The sequence below is a fragment of the Coregonus clupeaformis genome, chromosome 7, assembly GCF_020615455.1.
Source record: "Coregonus clupeaformis isolate EN_2021a chromosome 7, ASM2061545v1, whole genome shotgun sequence".
Lineage (NCBI taxonomy): Eukaryota > Metazoa > Chordata > Actinopteri > Salmoniformes > Salmonidae > Coregonus > Coregonus clupeaformis.
This window is the reverse complement of record NC_059198.1, coordinates 37,697,923-37,712,922: the sequence shown is the minus strand read 5'-3', so window position 1 is coordinate 37,712,922 and position 15,000 is coordinate 37,697,923. Positions and strand designations below refer to the sequence as shown.

General features: G+C 49.7%; 1 protein-coding gene and 1 long non-coding RNA gene across 2 annotated transcripts in view; one reads left to right on the top strand and one right to left on the bottom strand.

Moving 5' to 3' along the window:
* The window catches only part of LOC121569333 (catenin delta-2-like), a 461,200-nt gene that overhangs the window by 430,200 nt on the left and 16,000 nt on the right, over positions 1-15,000 (bottom strand). The gene's annotated exons all lie outside the window — the stretch shown is intronic.
* On the top strand, positions 6,405-8,363 carry LOC121569334. The gene is made up of 5 exons (XR_006661184.1): positions 6,405-6,471; positions 6,748-6,954; positions 7,149-7,387; positions 7,487-7,587; positions 7,711-8,363. It is a non-coding gene; the product is annotated as an uncharacterized LOC121569334 (long non-coding RNA).

Sequence of the window (15,000 nt, the reverse complement as noted above, 5' to 3'; positions counted from 1 at the left end):
AGAGATACAGGGCTGTAGGCACAATACTGACAGGTTGGACAGAGATACAGGGCTGTAGGCCCCATACTGACAGGTTGGACAGAGATACAGGGCTGTAGCCACCATACTGACAGGTTGGACAGAGATACAGGGCTGTAGCCACCATACTGACAGGTTGGACAGAGATACAGGGCTGTAGCCATAGCCACCATACTGACAGGTTGGACAGAGATGCAGGGCTGTAGCCACCATACTGACAGGTTGGACAGAGATACAGGGCTGTAGCCACCATACTGACAGGTTGGACAGAGATACAGGGCTGTAGCCACCATACTGACAGGTTGGACAGAGATGCATGGCTGTAGCCACCATACTGACAGGTTGGACAGAGATACAGGGCTGTAGCCACCATACTGACAGGTTGGACAGAGATACAGGGCTGTAGCCACCATACTGACAGGTTGGACAGATCTACAGGGCTGTAGCCACCATACTGACAGGTTGGACAGAGATACAGGGCTGTAGCCATAGCCACCATACTGACAGGTTGGACAGAGATACAGGGCTGTAGCCACCATACTGATAGGTTGGACAGAGATACAGGGCTGTAGCCACCATACTGACAGGTTGGACAGAGATACAGGGCTATAGCCACCATACTGACAGGTTGGACAGAGATACAGGGCTGTAGCCACCATACTGACAGGTTGGACAGAGATACAGGGCTATAGCCACCATACTGACAGGTTGGACAGAGATACAGGGCTGTAGCCATAGCCACCATACTGACAGGTTGGACAGAGATGCAGGGCTATAGCCACCATACTGACAGGTTGGACAGAGATGCAGGGCTGTAGCCACCATACTGACAGGTTGGACAGAGATGCAGGGCTGTAGCCACCATACTGACAGGTTGGACAGAGATACAGGGCTGTAACCACCATACTGACAGGTTGGACAGAGAAACAGGGCTGTAGGCACCATACTGATAGGTTGGACAGAGATACAGCAAACACTAGGCCTAATAAACATCAGTGAGGAATTCCCCACAAAGCAGAGGTCTGCAACCCAGCCTAAAGGAGAGATGAGAGGAGAGTGATTCCAATGGATCTATGAGAGGGCTGCTGATTGACAGGCAGGATTCGGGAGTAGCGGATAAAAACTAACTGTAATCCGTTACTTTACCAGTAAAATTATTGTAATCAGATTACACATATATATATTTTTTAACTACATGATTACTTCTAGGATTACTTTTAAATTCTGAAAGGATTTTTGCGAGAAAACAAATATTTATGACACCTTTCTGTTTTCTCAATTACATTTTAAGTTTAAGTTTGTTCCGCCTGAGCGAGTCTGACCAGAAGTCAGAGACCACTATGATGACACAGCAATGCGTTTGATGGATCGCGCGGGGAAAAGAGCAGGAATAGGTTTTTATAGGCTACAGTCCAAGATATGTCTTCCAACGGTGCGACTGCTGTCGGCATCCAGATATTCTACATCCAACTTCAATAAACGCTTGGAGGTTAGGATGACGACAGTGGTGTAGCTTACGGCGATACGGATATCACTTATTATTGATATCTACATAGCGCATTGACGTGAATCACACTGCTGCTCTCTCATTTAGCTATTTGCGCCTTACGGATTGTGGTTGTTGTGGATGGCTGTTAACAAATGTACATGTGTATTTTAACCCAATAATGGTTGAATTGAAGAAGTTTAAGCTGCCTATCAATCAATCATTGTTTTTGCGGCCAGTGGACAGCCAGTGAAAAGTGCGGTCTTGCAGCAGCTGCATAGTGCTGATCCCTGCCTATGGAATAAATGTTTGAGTTCCTCCCTTCTCAACTCCTCCATGGTACTGTGCTCTATACAGTCAAAAACAAGTTTAATTTAAGAAGTGGGGCTTTTAATGCTCAATCTAATTCGTGTTCAATTGGGTTGAGATCTGGAGACAAACACATACACACCCTTTACGCTCCTTTGAAACTCCTCTTTCAAAGTCACTAAGATCTCTAGCCATTGTAACCAAAATAATGGGCAACTGGGCATTTTTATATATGACCCTAAGCATGCTGGGATGTTAATTGCTTAATGAACTAGCTATGTAGAGAATGATTAGATACTCTGTTGGTCCTCCCACTTCCTCTGCATACATAATGTCAGCTCTGTCATACTCCGTCCTTGTCTTTAGGCTTACCCTGGTGGTCCAGGAGGTGTGGTGTTGTAGACCTGGTGGTCCAGGAGGTGTGGTGTTGTAGACCTGGTGGTCCAGGAGGTGTGGTGTCGTAGACCTGGTGGTCCAGGAGGTGTGGTGTTGTAGACCTGGTGGTCCAGGAGGTGTGGTGTTGTAGACCTGGTGGTCCAGGAGGTGTGGTGTCGTAGACCTGGTGGTCCAGGAGGTGTGGTGTTGTAGACCTGGTGGTCCAGGAGGTGGGGTGTTGTAGACCTGGTGGTCCAGGAGGTGTGGTGTCGTAGACCTGGTGGTCCAGGAGGTATGGTGTTGTAGACCTGGTGGTCCAGGAGGTGTGGTGTTGTAGACCTGGTGGTCCAGGAGGTGTGGTGTCGTAGACCTGGTGGTCCAGGAGGTGTGGTGTCGTAGACCTGGTGGTCCAGGAGGTGTGGTGTCGTAGACCTGGTGGTCCAGGAGGTGTGGTGTTGTAGACCTGGTGGTCCAGGAGGTGTGGTGTTGTAGACCTGGTGGTCCAGGAGGTATGGTGTTGTAGACCTGGTGGTCCAGGAGGTATGGTGTTGTAGACCTGGTGGTCCAGGAGGTATGGTGTTGTAGACCTGGTGGTCCAGGAGGTGTGGTGTCGTAGACCTGGTGGTCCAGGAGGTGTGGTGTTGTAGACCTGGTGGTCCAGGAGGTGTGGTGTTGTAGACCTGGTGGTCCAGGAGGTGTGGTGTTGTAGACCTGGTGGTCCAGGAGGTATGGTGTTGTAGACCTGGTGGTCCAGGAGGTGTGGTGTTGTAGACCTGGTGGTCCAGGAGGTGTGGTGTTGTAGACCTGGTGGTCCAGGAGGTGTGGTGTTGTAGACCTGGTGGTCCAGGAGGTGTGGTGTTGTAGACCTGGTGGTCCAGGAGGTGTGGTGTTGTAGACCTGGTGGTCCAGGAGGTGTGGTGTTGTAGACCTGGTGGTCCAGGAGGTGTGGTGTTGTAGACCTGGTGGTCCAGGAGGTGTGGTGTTGTAGACCTGGTGGTCCAGGAGGTGTGGTGTTGTAGACCTGGTGGTCCAGGAGGTGTGGTGTTGTAGACCTGGTGGTCCAGGAGGTGTGGTGTCGTAGACCTGGTGGTCCAGGAGGTATGGTGTTGTAGACCTGGTGGTCCAGGAGGTATGGTGTCGTAGACCTGGTGGTCCAGGAGGTGTGGTGTTGTAGACCTGGTGGTCCAGGAGGTGTGGTGTTGTAGACCTGGTGGTCCAGGAGGTATGGTGTTGTAGACCTGGTGGTCCAGGAGGTATGGTGTTGTAGACCTGGTGGTCCAGGAGGTATGGTGTTGTAGACCTGGTGGTCCAGGAGGTGTGGTGTTGTAGACCTGGTGGTCCAGGAGGTGTGGTGTTGTAGACCTGGTGGTCCAGGAGGTGTGGTGTTGTAGACCTGGTGGTCCAGGAGGTATGGTGTCGTAGACCTGGTGGTCCAGGAGGTATGGTGTTGTAGACCTGGTGGTCCAGGAGGTATGGTGTCGTAGACCTGGTGGTCCAGGAGGTGTGGTGTTGTAGACCTGGTGGTCCAGGAGGTGTGGTGTTGTAGACCTGGTGGTCCAGGAGGTGTGGTGTTGTAGACCTGGTGGTCCAGGAGGTGTGGTGTTGTAGACCTGGTGGTCCAGGAGGTGTGGTGTTGTAGACCTGGTGGTCCAGGAGGTATGGTGTCGTAGACCTGGTGGTCCAGGAGGTATGGTGTTGTAGACCTGGTGGTCCAGGAGGTATGGTGTCGTAGACCTGGTGGTCCAGGAGGTGTGGTGTTGTAGACCTGGTGGTCCAGGAGGTGTGGTGTTGTAGACCTGGTGGTCCAGGAGGTGTGGTGTTGTAGACCTGGTGGTCCAGGAGGTGTGGTGTTGTAGACCTGGTGGTCCAGGAGGTGTGGTGTTGTAGACCTGGTGGTCCAGGAGGTGTGGTGTTGTAGACCTGGTGGTCCAGGAGGTATGGTGTCGTAGACCTGGTGGTCCAGGAGGTATGGTGTCGTAGACCTGGTGGTCCAGGAGGTATGGTGTCGTAGACCTGGTGGTCCAGGAGGTGTGGTGTTGTAGACCTGGTGGTCCAGGAGGTGTGGTGTTGTAGACCTGGTGGTCCAGGAGGTGTGGTGTTGTAGACCTGGTGGTCCAGGAGGTGTGGTGTTGTAGACCTGGTGGTCCAGGAGGTGTGGTGTTGTAGACCTGGTGGTCCAGGAGGTGTGGTGTTGTAGACCTGGTGGTCCAGGAGGTGTGGTGTTGTAGACCTGGTGGTCCAGGAGGTGTGGTGTTGTAGACCTGGTGGTCCAGGAGGTGTGGTGTTGTAGACCTGGTGGTCCAGGAGGTGTGGTGTTGTAGACCTGGTGGTCCAGGAGGTGTGGTGTCGTAGACCTGGTGGTCCAGGAGGTATGGTGTTGTAGACCTGGTGGTCCAGGAGGTATGGTGTTGTAGACCTGGTGGTCCAGGAGGTATGGTGTTGTAGACCTGGTGGTCCAGGAGGTGTGGTGTTGTAGACCTGGTGGTCCAGGAGGTATGGTGTTGTAGACCTGGTGGTCCAGGAGGTATGGTGTTGTAGACCTGGTGGTCCAGGAGGTATGGTGTTGTAGACCTGGTGGTCCAGGAGGTATGGTGTTGTAGACCTGGTGGTCCAGGAGGTGTGGTGTTGTAGACCTGGTGGTCCAGGAGGTGTGGTGTTGTAGACCTGGTGGTCCAGGAGGTGTGGTGTTGTAGACCTGGTGGTCCAGGAGGTGTGGTGTTGTAGACCTGGTGGTCCAGGAGGTGTGGTGTTGTAGACCTGGTGGTCCAGGAGGTGTGGTGTTGTAGACCTGGTGGTCCAGGAGGTGTGGTGTTGTAGACCTGGTGGTCCAGGAGGTATGGTGTCGTAGACCTGGTGGTCCAGGAGGTATGGTGTTGTAGACCTGGTGGTCCAGGAGGTATGGTGTCGTAGACCTGGTGGTCCAGGAGGTATGGTGTTGTAGACCTGGTGGTCCAGGAGGTGTGGTGTTGTAGACCTGGTGGTCCAGGAGGTGTGGTGTTGTAGACCTGGTGGTCCAGGAGGTGTGGTGTTGTAGACCTGGTGGTCCAGGAGGTGTGGTGTTGTAGACCTGGTGGTCCAGGAGGTATGGTGTTGTAGACCTGGTGGTCCAGGAGGTGTGGTGTTGTAGACCTGGTGGTCCAGGAGGTGTGGTGTTGTAGACCTGGTGGTCCAGGAGGTGTGGTGTTGTAGACCTGGTGGTCCAGGAGGTGTGGTGTTGTAGACCTGGTGGTCCAGGAGGTGTGGTGTTGTAGACCTGGTGGAAACATGCTCAAACTCGCACACTTTTGATAGACTTAAACAGCTGCAAATTATTGAGATATCAAAGTGTCTCCAACAAAAGTGTAAACAATAGGCCTATAGTAAATGCAGCATATGGCATTAATTTTTCACATGCAAATAGCACTTTTCGGTAGTGCTCAAAGCATGCCATTCCAACAGCACTGTTTATTTTTAAAATCGAAGCAATGAGCCCAATCAGTCCTCCATGACAACAAAATAAACAGAGTAGGCTAATTAGTCATTCGTTTTTGGGTTACGCTCAGGTAAGATAATTTGGCTAATCTATATTTCCATATTTCCAAGTACTATTCTTGAAGATTAAATTAATTGGAATGACTGGAAACCTGACATACTATGGAGGACTAAAAGTGCCACAATTAAATAAATAAATACACCATTAAATAATTACTTAAATGTGTCATTAATTAATTAAAATTTGAATTAAATACATAAATGTGTTATTAAATGTGTCATTAATTAATTCAAATACCGATTCATTTTATGTAAAATACATATATAATAATTTCACTATTTACATTTACATTTCATGGTCCTGCGTTGGAGTGCTTCCTGAATTACTTAAAACTGTCAAACTGACCCATCAAAAGTTGGTAGGCGGAACCTAACGCCTGATTGGTTACCCTCTGCATCAAGCCAAGACAAATCAATTCCGGATAATGGATTGATGCAGAGCTACTGAACACATTCCAATACACTGGGTGGCGCTATTCACCTCTACGTTGGTTTAGTTACACGGTTAAACAGAACTTTCATTGCAACGGCTAAAAATCAAGAGAAGACTCGGTCCTGCTAGCCCCAATGTTGAGACGCTGTGTGAGGTGCAGGACAAAATGTCTAAAAGTTGCCCGGGAGCTGCTGAGAGAAGCAGCGAATTTGATTGAGGAAGCTCTGAGCAGAAGTCCAACGGCTCCCGCGTGCACCGGTGACTCCGGCAGCTCAGTCACAGCAGATACCGGCCGCTCAATCACGTACACCTGTCCAAGGTAAGCTAAGTAATTTCATGTTAGCCAGGTGTGCTACTATTTAATGATTCGGGACACACGTGTAGGTTAAATTAGATCGACTCGAACATGTATTTGCATGCGGTATTATGATGCTTCGTGCGTGACACGTTTATTGTTAATGGGGGAAAGCATAAACCTAGCTAGTTCGCTAATCGGCTAAATGGTGTTAGCTGGCTTGAGCATCCCAAGATAGAAGTAGAGGCTGTTTTAGCTGACTGGTGACCATTGAGCTGTTACGTTTTTTCTGTGTTGCAGCGGAGGTAGCAAGGCTCTTTGCGCCATATAACATTGGAGCCAGAAGGAATATGACGAGACGACCAGCACAAGTCCAAGTTAGCCGAAGAAGCTACACACACACTGTCTGTTGTTTGGCTGACCACAATGCGGATAAAATTCCAAGCGTACTGTTTAAAGCTGAACTTCTTACTTCAGGACTTGGAGAGCAAAAAGTAACATTTTCAGGTCAGTGCGAAACTAGGCATTTACCAAAAGTAAAAAAAGTTTGTACTGTCTGTGGCTTGTTGAAATTATTTGCATTTCTTTTTATAGTGACTCAAACTTAATTGGTGTTCATAGTGTCAATAATAGTTATCACAGGCTTATTTGCTTAATTTAAGGTGAGGTGAGTTATGATTTTGTTTTGTTTTTTTCTCCAGGGAATGACCACGATCCCATGGTTATAACAAATAAACTGATGGAAGTGTTTCCGAAGCTCCAACAAGGGGGAGGCTTTGAATTTCTAAAACTTGTAGGATCTACTCGCAGTCGAAATCTTGCGTTGCTTCAGTGTCCCAGCACTGGATACACCCTTGCCTATCTGAAAGATCCATCGACGATGATTGGACAGGCTACAATCTACATACGTCCACTTCAACAGGATCTACCCTTAGATTGTGTACATACATTTACAGAGACTTAGTTTAATACATAATCAAAACAAAGATTACTGGTGACTTTTAATCATTAATTAAAAGCCATTTGTTGTTGTTGTTAGGAGAGCTCACGTCCTGCCTCTGGTCCAGTCATCCCCTGCATCACTTGTCAGAAGGAAGTTCCCTTTTCAGAGATGAAGCTGCACAGATTGAGCTGCAATGGGTATGTACTTCTTAAAGCAATGCAAGGGTAGCATAATTTATTTTCTTTGGGAATATGTCTCTCTTATTGTTGTGCACACAAATAAGCGAGTATGACCATCATTTCAATTGTGTTAACTTCAAGGACACCCATGCAGGAATCAGAAAGAGAACAAGAGGGAGGCCAAAGTGAAGAAAATGATAGTGAGACAGCCCTAGTCAGTGACAGTGTTCCAGTGAGGCCTGAAACATCAGCTGAGAGTGCAGTAGTACCGGCAGTGATTGTCAACGAGGAGTTGGATCGCAAAGAAACAGACAGTGGTTTGTGTCATCACAATAGTGTTGCTATAAGATTGTGTGTAACTGAAAAGTTAATAGAAAGATAACACCTGTAGGATATAATTAGATAAGATAATACAGTTACAGACAATTAATAACATGCAACTGGGTTTTTCTATTTTTCTAATATTTAGTTGTAGTTGTTTAGTAGTGCTGTTTTTATGTCAACTCAGCGTTGTGACAGGTTCTGAAGATGTTGGGTCTCACGTTTTGTCAGTGAAATGAACAGAATTTTCCTCCTGTTCTGTAGAGTGAGAGGATATCTGTATATGCAGGTAACATGCCAACTCACAATATGTCTCTCTGTAATAGATAACTTTATTGTTGTTGTTTGTTTAGAATGGAAGCTTTGGCCCATTCTGTGGACCATAATGAGACAGGAAGCTTCAAAGAAACAGCTTTTTTTCCTTTCTTTTAAAAGGAAAGTAAACTTTCAGTTTTTCCTTGCTTGTTCTAACACAACAAATAAAAACATGGGTTGGACATCAGTCTAAGATTCTTGATAACACTTCCACAGTCTCTACATATAGTCTAAGTGCATCAGTAACAGAAACTCCTGGAGCTGGCAAAATTGCAACCTCTTCATCTGAGAGCTCACGGGCCAGCTGAACCTCGGGGACTGACACAGTGCCTCGATGAAGGCAGTGAGGTCCGTTCCAATCGATCCCATATTCTTCAGGAACCTGAATGGATGACAAGCATAATCAGTCTTGTACTTAAAACTAGTTTGACATGTCCTTACACAAGATTGTTATTTTTGGTCACCAAGGCAGTGAGAAATGAAATGTTACTTATTCCGTTTTTTTAAATAATACAGCTTTGCATAGTATGCACTGTAGAAACTACAGCTCACAGGTTGATCTTTAAAAGCTCGGGAGATTTTAAAGAGACAATAATCTATAGTAAATGTTTCATTTAAAGTATCACATTTAGCACCATTTTTTTCTCCCATAATTCCTGTCACAAGCCGGGCTAGAACTCCGGTCTCAAATGTGTAGAGCTGGGGGTACTACCCCTTGCCACAGAGGAGATGTTGTAGGACCCAAATGAAACACCCCAGGCAATACTCCAGGTAAGTAGATTTAATGTTCAAAACAGGAGGCAAAACAAAACAACTCCCCGAGGGGAGAAAAACAAACTAAAGATAACTTCGAATAACTTACTAGGACTGATACGGTGGGACAAAGCAGGAGACACATAGACAGGACGCAATAACCAAGTGAGAAACAAGGGGAAAACACACAGCTAAAATACTCAAGGGGAAACAAGGCACAGGTGACATAGATAAGCTAATTAGGACACATGAGGAAAAACTAAGGCAAAGGGGAACACAGCTGACCTCTAGAGGCCAGGAGACAAACAGGGGAAGCAGGAAGCTGACAGGACCCCCTCCTCTAGGAACGACTCCTGACGTTCCTTCCAGAACACCCTGGCCCCAGGGTGCGAAAATCTCGGATCAACCCTGGGTCCAGGATGTCCCTGGCCGGAACCCAGGAGCGCTCCTCTGGCCCGTAGCCCTCCCAGTCCACCAGATACTGCAGAGAGTTCTGGACCCTCCGGGAGTCCAGTATCCGGCGGACTGTGTAGGCTGGCTGGCCGTCTATGATCCTGGGAGGTGGCGGGGGTCTGTGTGGGGGGCAAAAGGAGAAGACAAGACAGGTTTAAGGAGTGAAACATGGAAAGTGGGGTTAACTCTAAGGGAGCGAGGCAGAACTAAACGATACGACACAGGGTTAACCTTTCTAGAAATGCGGAAAGGGCCGATGTATCTCTGGGAAAGCTTCTTGGATTCGACCCGGAGGGGCAAGTTCTTAGTGGCCAACCAAACTCTCTGACCAGCTCGGAAACTAGGGGCCGTCCGGCGGTGGCGATTAGCCTGACTTTGGTATCTCTGGGAGGTCCGAAGGAGGGTACACCTGGCCTTCTTCCAGGTCCGCCTACAGCGTTGGACAAAGCGCTGGGCCGAGGGAACACCAACTTGCGCCTCTTCCTCTGGAAACAAAGGAGGGTTGTAACCGAACTGGCATTCGAAGGGGGACAATCCGGTGGCTGAGGACTGGAGGGTGTTGTGGGCATATTCAGCCCAAATGATATAGGTGGCCCAAGACGTGGGATTGCTGGCCGCCATACACCGCAGGGTGGTCTCCAGATCCTGATTAATCCGTTCCGTTTGGCCATTAGACTCTGGATGGAATCCTGACGATAGGCTGGCTGTGGCCCCAATAAGCCTGCAGAAGGCCCCCAAAACCGGGACGAGAATTGGGGACCTCGGTCAGAGACCACGTCCAGGGGAATGCCAAATATCCGGAAGACATGGTTCATGAGGAGCTCCGCAGTCTCCTTAGCCGAGGGCAGCTTGGGCAGGGGAATAAACCGGGCAGCCTTAGAGAAACGGTCTACCACCACAAGGATGACGGTGTTGCCCTGGGATAGAGGAAGTCCCGTAACAAAGTCCAGAGAAAGGTGTGACCATGGCCTTCGAGGAACAGGTAAGGGATGGAGCAGTCCCTGGGGTCGCTGGCGTGTCGACTTTCCCTGGTTGCACACAGGGCAGGCCTCAACATAGACCTGCACGTCCTTCTTGATGGACGGCCACCAAAACCGCCGTCGGAGGAACTCCAGTGTGCGAGCACTGCCAGGATGGCATGTCAAGGGCGACTCATGACCCCACTGCAAGACGCGGGCCCGAACCGAGAGAGGAACGTACAGGCGACCGGCAGGACCACCGCCTGGATCGGGCTCATGGGCAAGAGCTTCTCGTACCCCTCTTTCTAGTTCCCACTGAAGAGGTGCGACGATCCTAGACCTCGGAATAATCGATGCCAAGGGCTTCTCTTGTACCTCGGGAGAATAGACTCGAGACAGAGCATCCGGCTTGACGTTCTTGGTGCCAGGTCGGTAAGTCAGGATGAACTGGAATCGATTAAAGAAAAGGGACCATCGTGCTTGCCGAGGGTTCATCCGCTTAGCCTGTTGGAGATATTCCAGGTTCTTGTGGTCTGTGAGAACCTGGAAAGGGTGCTGAGCCCCCTCAAGCCAATGGCGCCACTCTTCCAAGGCCAGTTTAACCGCAAGCAACTCTAGATCCCCCACGTGGTAGTTGCGCTCGGCCTCAGACAGGCGGCGAGACATGAAGGCACAAGGGTGTAATCTCCCATCCGCACCCCTCTGAGACAGGACGGCTCCCACCCCCACCTCTGAGGCGTCCACCTCCACCACGAAAGGTCTCTCTGGGTCAGGGGTCACCAGAATCGGAGCAGAAGTGAAGCGGCGCTTGAGATCCTCGAAGGCCCCTGCTGCTTCCGGACCCCAGTGAATCTTGGTCCCTCCTCCCTTGGTAAGCGTCGTCAAGGGGGCTACCACCGAGCTGAAATTCTTAATGAACTTCCGATAGAAGTTAGAAAAGCCAATGAACCGTTGAACCTCCTTGACCGTGGCAGGTGTGGGCCAATTGTGGACCGCCTTGACCTTCTTGGGATCCATCTCTAGGTGCCCGGGAGTGACAATAAACCCGAGAAACTGAGTCTGAGAAACATGAAATTCACACTTCTCAGGCTTAACGTAGAGGTGATTGTCAAGGAGCCTCTGGAGAACCCGGCTAACATGCCCCTCATGCTCCTTCAGTGACCTCGAGAAGATGAGGATATCGTCCAGGTACACGAAGACGAACAGATTAAGCATATCCCGGAGAACATCATTAATCAGGGCTTGGAATACTGCGGGGGCATTGGTGAGCCCGAACGGCATCACCCGATATTCATAGTGTCCCGTGGGCGTGTTGAACGCCGTCTTCCATTCGTCTCCTGGCCGGATCCGCACGAGATGGTAAGCATTGCGGAGATCCAGCTTAGTAAAAATGGAAGCCCCTTGAAGCAGCTCAAAAGCAGTGGCCATGAGAGGAAGAGGGTATCGATTCCGAACCGTGATCTTGTTGAGTCCCCGGTAATCAATACAAGGCCTCAGACCCCCGTCTTTCTTTTCAACAAAAAAAAGCCCGCCCCAGCCGGGGAAGTAGAGGCATAGATGAGGCCGGCTGCCAAGGACTCCTTAATGTAGGTGTCCATAGCTGCGTGCTCGGGGAGGACAAGGAAAGATCCGACCTCTAGGAGGGCAGCACCCAGGGAGTAGATCAATGGCACAGTCATAAGTGCGATGAGGCGGTAAGGCAGTAGCCCGGGCCTTGCTGAACACTGCTTTGAACCGATGGTAAACACTGGGGACTCGGGAGACGTCAACAGACTCTTGAAACTGGGTACTAGGGGCTGAGGAACTCTGAAGCATGCAGGTGAGTTGGCAAGTGGGACCCCAGCTAAGAATGGTGCCAGTAGGCCAGTCGATCTGGGGATTATGTCTGCATAGCCAAGGGTGACCCAGGATAATAGGATACTCGGGAGAGTCAATGAGATAGAAGGTCTCCTCCTGCTGGTGTTGAGAGATGGTAAGTCGCAGGGACTGAGTCGCCTCAGTAACTTTTCCTGGTTCCAGAGGTCTGCCATCTAAGGCTGTAACTGCCTGGGGTTGAGGAAGTAGTTGGGTAGGGATCTTAAGTTCCTTAGCCAAGGTTACATCCATAAAATCACCTGCGGCACCGGAATCGATCATAGCCTGGACCCGATGCTGGTGGCCCTCCCAGGACAGAGTGGCTGGAATAGCTAGGACCGCGTTAGTAGGAGGAGCTCTAATTTTCCCCATCACAACCCTCCTGTAGCTGGGCGGGGACAGGCGTTTCCCAAAGCTCGGGGCAAGTGGAGCGGAAGTGGCCGGCAACCCCGCAGTAGAGGCACCGACGCTCCCTCATGCGACGTTCCCTTTCGTTGGAAGAAAGCCTGGAACGGCCTAACTGCATGCTCTCCGGGGAATCCTGGGGCAGTTCAGGAGCCGGGGCAGCTCTGAATGACGGAGTCCAAACAGGAGAAACAGAGCTGCTCAGAGGAACTTGGGACTGAGACACCTGACGGCGAGCCGTTCTCCGCTCTCTTAGACGATTGTCCAGGCGGATGGCCAAGGCTATGAGGGACTCGAGATCTTCAGCTGGTTCACGGGTGGCTAACTCATCTTGAAGGGGCTCAGATAACCCTCCCTGAAAGCAGACCCTCAGCGCTTCATCATTCCATCCGCTCCTTGCTGCTATGGTTCGGAACTCAATGGCAAAATCTGCCGTGCTTGGGGGCCCTGACGGAGAGACAGTAGGCGCTTGGGAAGCCTCCCGCCCACTGACAGGATGATCGAACACCCGCTTGAACTCTTCTACAAATGCAGCGTGGGAGTCACAACAGGCCTCCTGGGACTGCCACACCGCAGAGGCCCAGGCGAGCGCCTTGTCTGAAAGAAGGGTAATGAGGTAGGCAATCTTGGAACGGTCTGTGGGAAAACTTGAGGGTTGGAGCTCGAAGGTGAGGGAGCATTGGGTGAGGAAACCCTGACAAGAGCTTGGATCCCCAGAAAAGGGCTTGGGAGGTGGTAGTCGGGGCTCCGCCAACCGAGAAGGCCTGTCGTCACTGGGAGGTGACCGGGGGAAGGGGGAGAACCAAGGAGGCGTTCAAAGAGCTGGTGAAGGGAACTCATCATTTCGGCCAGGAGTTGAGAATGTCTAGCCATCAGCTCCTCTTGTCGGCTGAGAACGGCTTCATGGCGCTGGAAAGAAGCCTCATGTCGAATGATCACCGCCAACAGGTCCTGGGAACTGAGTGTTTCTGGGTCCATGATTGACTTGGTTATTCTGTCACAAGCCGGGCTAGAACTCCGGTCTCAAATGTGTAGAGCTGGGGGTACTACCCCTTGCCACAGAGGAGATGTTGTAGGACCCAAATGAAACACCCCAGGCAATACTCCAGGTAAGTAGATTTAATGTTCAAAACAGGAGGCAAAACAAAACAACTCCCCGAGGGGAGAAAAACAAACTAAAGATAACTTCGAATAACTTACTAGGACTGATACGGTGGGACAAAGCAGGAGACACATAGACAGGACGCAATAACCAAGTGAGAAACAAGGGGAAAACACACAGCTAAAATACTCAAGGGGAAACAAGGCACAGGTGACATAGATAAGCTAATTAGGACACATGAGGAAAAACTAAGGCAAAGGGGAACACAGCTGACCTCTAGAGGCCAGGAGACAAACAGGGGAAGCAGGAAGCTGACAATTCCTTTGGGGAAACAATTTTAAGAAAGTGTTTAAAGTTCATTGTTAACCTCAGTAGGATCCTCCTCAGGGCCTTGCTCTCTGTAACTTCTCCAGAGTTGCTGTGGTGACTGATTCCTTTCAGTTCTAAGACCGTGGAAGTTCCAAGCATCTCGAAAAGAGTCGAGGCTTTGCTGAACCAGTGGAAGGAAAATCCGGTGCAGAGCGAAAAGATGGACTTCATTGTCTGGATTCAGTGTCTCCTGATCTTCCAATGAAGTAAAGATCTGATAGAAGAGGTCCAGGGCATGTTCATAAACATCTCTCCACATCCTCTCTATTCTGTGTTTAGGATAAAATTGAGAAATTGTTAATTTAGGACATATGCTAAAGTACATTCAACTAGTATGTTAGTTGTGTGAGCCTAGTTGCCAAACATATTTCTTTACCGCTGATTGTGGACACTTCTGCCTGTGATGTGTGAATTCCTGTCGGTACCTCTGCTTCTGATCATGAATTCTGCTACATCTGCATTCTCCCCCCTTTGTCAGACCGTACCCTTGATGGCAGCCCATACTGCTCAACAGCGGCGATAAAGCTCTGTAAGACCGTATGAGCTCTATTATTGCCGGCCACAGTCAGGTAGACCACTAAACGACTGAATCCATCCACCCCACCGTGGACAACAAATCTCCACCTGTTGCAAACACATGAAAAAATATAACTTTATTGTATAACAATTGTAATGAAACATATAGAAAGATGCATTGTTTATCTGCTAATATCACTGACCTGATAAGCTTATGGTGGCCATCTATATGCCACAAAGAGTTTGGGCCAGGAACAAAATACTGCCGTCGCCTTAATACACGCAGCCTCAGACGTCTCATGTAGACTCCCTCTGCATTGACTCTGCGTAAAGACTCTTGCAGTCTTGAGACTGAGGGGAGGAATTTAAAATGAATAACCACAC